The sequence below is a fragment of the Halichoerus grypus genome, chromosome 7 (assembly GCF_964656455.1).
Source record: "Halichoerus grypus chromosome 7, mHalGry1.hap1.1, whole genome shotgun sequence".
Lineage (NCBI taxonomy): Eukaryota > Metazoa > Chordata > Mammalia > Carnivora > Phocidae > Halichoerus > Halichoerus grypus.
This window is the reverse complement of record NC_135718.1, coordinates 125,802,246-125,809,033: the sequence shown is the minus strand read 5'-3', so window position 1 is coordinate 125,809,033 and position 6,788 is coordinate 125,802,246.

The window sequence follows — 6,788 nt, the reverse complement described above, 5'->3', positions numbered from 1 at the left end:
TCACTGTCCACATTGCCTCAACAACAAATATAACATTGCTTGTCCCCCAGGGGGTCTCTTTCTGCTACCCTGGAGGATGATAGGCTATTACTAAGAGGGCAGTGAGTCTCAGTTAACTCAGTAACTTGACCAAAGCCACAGAGTTATTAAATGGTAGAGCAGGAATTAAAACCAAAGGCTTGAGAGGGTATAATAACTTCGAATTATTCTGCCATACTCAGGAAGTACTTCCTTCTAGCTTTTTTCTAGATTATTGAGCAAATATTCTTTGTCTCTCCCCACCGAAAATTGAGTGATTTTGGCAAGTTATGCTGGGTAACACATGACTTATATTTCTTTCCAATTCTTTTAATTTTGGAATTAACTTTAGGCTATTTTTGTTTGCTCTTTAGATACTAAAGGTGAAATAGTGAATAAAATAGATCAAAGCAATATAGTTGGGGAGGGGTGCTTTTTTGTGTGAGTTTGGGGAGATCTCTCTGATTATGTTATATTAGAGCACAGTCCTGGATGAAGTTAAGAAGTGGCCTTGTGTCCCTCTGTAGAAAGAGGTTCCAAAGGGAGAGAAAAACATTTTCCATAGCCCTGAATTAGGAATAAAATTGACATGTTTGAGAAACAAAATGGGGGCCAGTGTGAATGGATTGAGCAAAGGGAAGGGTCAGAAATCTAGCAAAGGGGCCAATCACATAGGACTACAAATAAATAGAAATAATAAATAATAGAAGCCATTGGAAGGGTATTAATATAAGACTAAAATTATTTTAACAGATCACAAGGTGAAAGCAGGTAGACCAGTGAGGAGTCTGAAATAATCCACTTGAGAGGGGATGGTGGCTTCTTCCAGAGTAGTGGTATTGTAAACCAAAGAATTAGTTAAATTTTTAATATATTTTGAGAATAAATTGACAGTATTTGCCATTGGTTTGGATGGGGGGTATAAACAAAAAGTGAAGATTTGAGATAGTTCCAACAATTTTTGCTTGAGCAACAGGAGGAATGGAGTTTCCATTTACTAAGATAAGAAGATTGCTATATGAGCATATTAGAGGTAAGCTGCCATGAGAGGGATGTGCTGTGTAACCTCTTCCAAACATTTTGACCATAGAACTATTTTAACATGAAGCTACTATTAAGATTAAATTGCAAGATATTCACTTTGGGAAATGCCATTTCCGGTTTTATCTTCCTGTTAACACATGTCATCCCTAAATGTAGTACCAGTCCTAGCATTAGCACACCCACCTAACAAATAACCATTATAAAGTCCTTACCTGACTTCCTCAACCCCTGCAATGCAATTTACTTTCGAGTATATGTGATAGCTAATATCAGTAGGAACTTCAAATCTGAGAAATCAGTTGAGAATTAGTTCATTCAAGTTTTAATCTTCAAACCTAAATTGATGACAGCTATTTTTTTTTTCTGTCTACATGGTTCTCTGAAGTAAATAAATTAGTGATAAAGAAGGAATAGAGTCTAAAACAGGAGACTGTGACATTGGATGCCCTATTGGCATTTTCCTTCTATCTCCTTAATGGCCTCTCTTTCCTAATTTTAATTTTGTCTAAAAGGAAATCCTACTATTTTTCAAGGATGAGGCTCCATCTTCTTTAACCATGAGATGGTGATTTGCTTTTTATATAATTTTCCTGATCTTTGCAACACTTAAACCATGCTTAATCCAGTACTTCCTTCTTTCCTCTTATCAGAATAATGCTACAAAAATGTGTATTTATCAGTGTAGAAAATTAGGACAATATGACCCAAACCAGGAGCAACATTCCTTACATTGTACACATTGGAGCAATGCATAAATAGCACTCTATTTGCAGCCAAAAAGTTGAGCAACAGAGGACTTAGAGGACTTACTTTAGGTCAAACAGAAGTCAGTAAATGAATACCTGACTTACTAAAAAAGACTATTGTGATGGATTTTACAAAATGATGATTAACTTACTCTGTGTCCTGTTATAGCAACCCCTGAGTTCCTAACACCAACCAGAGAGCTGGAATGTTAAACAATGGCATGTAATTAAAAAAAAAAAAAAAGTTGGCTTTTCAAATAGATAGTTCCCTTCTCTGCTTTTGAAATCTATGTATGACCTTGATTCAGTTCCTTATTCTTAAGGCCATGGCTTTAATGAAGTCAGAAAATACTGGATTTAAAGGAAACTATGCCCCACTGGCAGAGAAAAGGGAGAATATTCAGGGGGAAAAGCCCCAGGGAGTGTGGGGAGAGCATCAGTGGGAAAGAGCTACAATTGAGAGGTGATATAGTGGAGTTCAGACAGAGCTATGAGCATTTGGGATGTTTGCCATTCTAAGCTCTTGGGATCATTTAACAAACCCTGAGTATTACAAAACCAAAGTCCAGGGGCTCCTGGGTGGCTCAGCTGGTTAAGCGTCTGTCTTCGGCTCAGGTCATGATCCCAGGGTCCTGGGATTGAGTACTGCATCGGGCTCCCTGATCAGTGGAGACCCTGCTTCTCCCTCTCCCTCTGCTGCTCCCCCTGCTTGTGCTCTCTCTCCATCAGATAAATAAATAGAATCTTTAAAAACAAACAAACAAAAACAACAACAACAAAAACAACAAAAACGCAAAACCAAAGTCCAATTATAGAGTGAAAAATCCAGGATTCTTTCGGCTTTGTAATGTTTTTAGAATGTAAAAGCCAATCTTCTAATGTGTCTAGCAGTACAGAGATTATCAGTTATTGACTCTCTGTATTATATTTTGGTGGCATTTTGCATTTTTTTTATTATTTATTTATTTTTTTAATTTTTTAATTGTTATGTTAATCCCCATACATTACATCATTAGTTTTAGATATAGTGTTCCATGATTCATTGTTTGTGCATAACACCCAGTGCTCCACTGCAGGCATTTTGCATTTTTTAAAGTTTTTAAAAATTTTTTATTGTTATGTTAATCACCATATATTACATCATTAGTTTTTGATGTAGTGTTCCATGATTCATTGTTTGTGCATAACACCCAGTGCTCCATGCAGAACATGCCCTCCTCAATACCCATCACCAGGCTAACCCATCCTCCCACGCCCTTCCCCTCTAGAACCCTCAGTTTTTTTTCAGAGTACATCGTCTCTCATGGTTCGTCTCCCCCTCCGATTTCCCCCCTTCATTCTTCCCCTCCTGCTATCTTCTTCCTCTTTTTTTTTTTTTTCTTAACATATATTGCATTATTTGTTTCAGAGGTACAGATCTGTGATTCAACAGTCTTGCACAATTCACAGCGCTCACCAATAGCACATACCCTCCCAGTGTCTATCACCTAGCCACCCCATCCCTCTCCCCCCACCCCCCACTCCAGCAACCCTCAGTTTGTTTCCTGAGATTAAGAATTCCTCATATCAGTGAGGTCATATGATACATGTCTTTCTCTGATTGATTTATTTCACTCAAAATAACACCCTCCAGTTCCATCCATTTCGTTGCAAATGGTAAGATCTCATTCCTTTTGATGTCTGCATAATATTCCATTGTATATATATACCACATCTTCTTTATCCATTCATCAGTACATGGACGTCTTGGCTCTTTCCACAGTTTGGCTATTGTGGACATTGCTGCTATAAACATCAGGATGCACATACCCCTTCGGATACCTACATTTGTATCTTTGGGGTAAATACCCAGTTGGATCGTAGGGTAGCTCTATTTTCAACTTTTTGAGGAACCTCCATACTGTTTTCCAGAGTGGTTGCACCAGCTTGCATTCCCACCAACAGTGTAGGAGGGCTCCCCTTTCTCCACATCCCTGCCAACATCTGTTGTTTCCTGACTTGTTAATTTTAGCCATTCTGACTGGTGTGAGGTGGTATCTCATTGAGGTTTTGATTTGGATTTCCCTGATGCCGAGTGATGTTGAGCACTTTTTTATGTGTCTGTTGGCCATTTGGATGTCTTTGGAAAAATGTCTGCTCATGTCTTCTGCCCATTTCTTGATTGGATCATTTGTTCTTTGGGTGTTGAGTTTGATAAGTTCTTTATAGATTTTGGATACTAGCCCTTTATCTGAAATGTCATTTGTAAATATCTTCTCCCATTCTGTTGGTTGTCTTTCGGTTTTGTTGACTGTTTCTTTTGCTGTGCAAAAGCTTTTTATCTTGATGAAGTCCCAAGAGTTCATTTTTGCCCTTGCTTCCCTTACCTTTGGCGATGTTTCTAGGAAGAAGTTGCTGCGGCTGAGGTCGAAGAGGTTGCTGCCTGTGTTCTCCTTTAGCATTTTGATGGACTCCTGTCTCACATTGAGGTCTTTCAACCATTTGGAGTCTATTTTTGTGTGTGGTGTAAGGAAATGGTCCAGTTTCATTCTTCTGCATGTGGCTGTCCAATTTTGCCAACACCATTTGTTGAAGAGACTGTCTTTTTTCCACTGGACATTCTTTCCTGCTTTGTCAAAGATTAGTTGACCATAGAGTTGAGGGTCCATTTCTGGGCTCTCTATTCTGTTCCATTGATCTATGTGTCTGTTTTTGTGCCAGTACCATACTGTCTTGATGATGACAGCTTTGTAATAGAGCTTGAAGTGCAGAATTGTGATGTCGCCAGCTTTGCTTTTCTTTTTCAACATTCCTCTGGCTATTCGGGGTCTTTTCTGGTTCCATACAAATTTTAGGATTATTTGTTCCATTTCTTTGAAAAAAATAGATGGTATTTTGATGGAGATTGCATTGAATGTGTAGATTGCTCTAGGTAGCATTGACATCATCACAATATTTGTGAATATTGTTGTCTGATTGCTGTGGCTAGGACTTCTAGTACTATGTTGAATAGCAGTGGTCATAGTGGACATTCCTGCTGCGTTCCTGACCTTAAGGGGAAAGCTCTCAGTTTTTCCCCATTGAGAATGATATTTGCTGTAGGTTTATTCATAGATGGCTTTTATGATATTGAGGTATGTACCCTCTATCCCTATACTCTGAAGAGTTTTGATCAAGAAAGGATGCTGTACTTTGTCAAATGCTTTTTCTGCATCTATTGAGAGGATCATATGACTCTTGTTCTTTTTTTTGTTAATGTATTATATCACGTTGATTGATTTGCGGATGTTGAACCAACCTTGCAGCCCAGGGATAAATCCCACTTGGTCGTGGTGAATAAGCCTTTTAATGTACTCTTGGATCCTATTGGCTAGTATTTTGGTGAGAATTTTTGCATCCATGTTCATCAAGGATGTTGGTCTGTAATTCTCCTTTTTGATGGGGTCTTGGTCTGGTTTGGGGATCAAGGTAATGGTGGCCTCAGAAAACGAGTTTGGAAGTTTTCCTTCCATTTCTATTTTTTGGAACAGGTTCAGAAGAATAGGTATTAATTCTTCTTTAAATGTTTGGTAGAATTGCCCTGGGAAGCCATCTGGCCCTGGGCTTTTGCTTGTTGGGAGATTTTTGATGACTGCTTCAATTTCCTTAGTGGTTATAAGTCTGTTCAGGTTTTCTATTTCTTCCTGGTTCAGTTTTGGTAGTTGATACATCTCTAGGAATGCATCCATTTCTTCTAGGTTATCTAATTTGCTGGCATAGAGTTGCTCGTAATATGTTCTTATAATTGTTTGTATTTCTTTGGTGTTGGTTGTGATCTCTCCTCTTTCATTCATGATTTTGTTGATTTGGGTCATTTCTCGTTTCTTGTTAATAAGTCTGGCTAGGGGTTTATCAATCTTGTTAATTCTTTCAAAGACAGCTCCTAGTCTCGTTGATCTGTTCTACTGTTCTTTTGGTTTCTATTTCATTGATTTCTGCTCAGATCTTTATTATTTCTCTTCTCCTGCTGGGTTTAGGCTTTATTTGCTGTTCTTTCTCCAGCTCCTTTAGGTGTCGGGTTAGGTTGTGTATTTGAGACCGTTCTTGTTTCTTGAGAAAGGCTTGTATTGCTATATACTTTCCTCTTAGGACTGCCTTTGCTGCATCCCAAAGATTTTGAACAGTTGTGTTTTCATTTTCATTTGTTTCCATGAATTTTTTTAATTCTTCTTTAATTTCCTGGTTGACCCATTCATTCTTCAGTAGGATGCTCTTTAGCCTCCATGTATTTGAGTTCTTTCCGACTTTCCTCTTGTGATTGAGTTCGAGTTTCAAAGCATTGTGGTCTGAAAATAGGCAGGGAATACCCAATCTTTTGGTACCAGTTGAGATCTGATTTATGACCTAGGATGTGATTGATTCTGGAGAATGTTCCATGGGCACTAGAGAAGAATGTGTATTCTGTTGCTTTGGGATGGAATGTTCTGAATATGTCTGTGAAGTCCATTTGGTCCAGTGTGTCATTTAAAGTCTTTATTTCCTGTTGATCTTTTGCTTAGATGATCTGTCCATTTCAGTGAGGGGGGTGTTAAAGTCCCCCACTATTATTGTATTGTTGTCGATGTGTTTCTTTGCTTTTGTTATTAATTGCCTTATATAATTGGCTGCTCCCATGTTAGGGGCATAGATATTATAATTGTTAGATCTTCTTGTTGGATGGACCCTTTAAGTAGGATATAGTGTCCTTTCTCATCTCTTATTACAGTCTTTGGTTTAAAATCTAATTTGTCTGATATAAGGATTGCCACCCCAGCTTTCTTTTGGTGTCCATTAGCATGGTAAATGGTTTTCTACCCCCTCACTTTCAATCCGGGGGTGTCTTTGGGTCTAAAATGAGTCTCTTGCAGACAGCATATCAATGGGTCTTGTTTTTTAATCCAATCTGATAGCCTGTGTCTTTTGATTGGGGCATTTAGCCCATTTACATTCAGGGTAACTATTGAAAGATAGGAATTTAGTGCC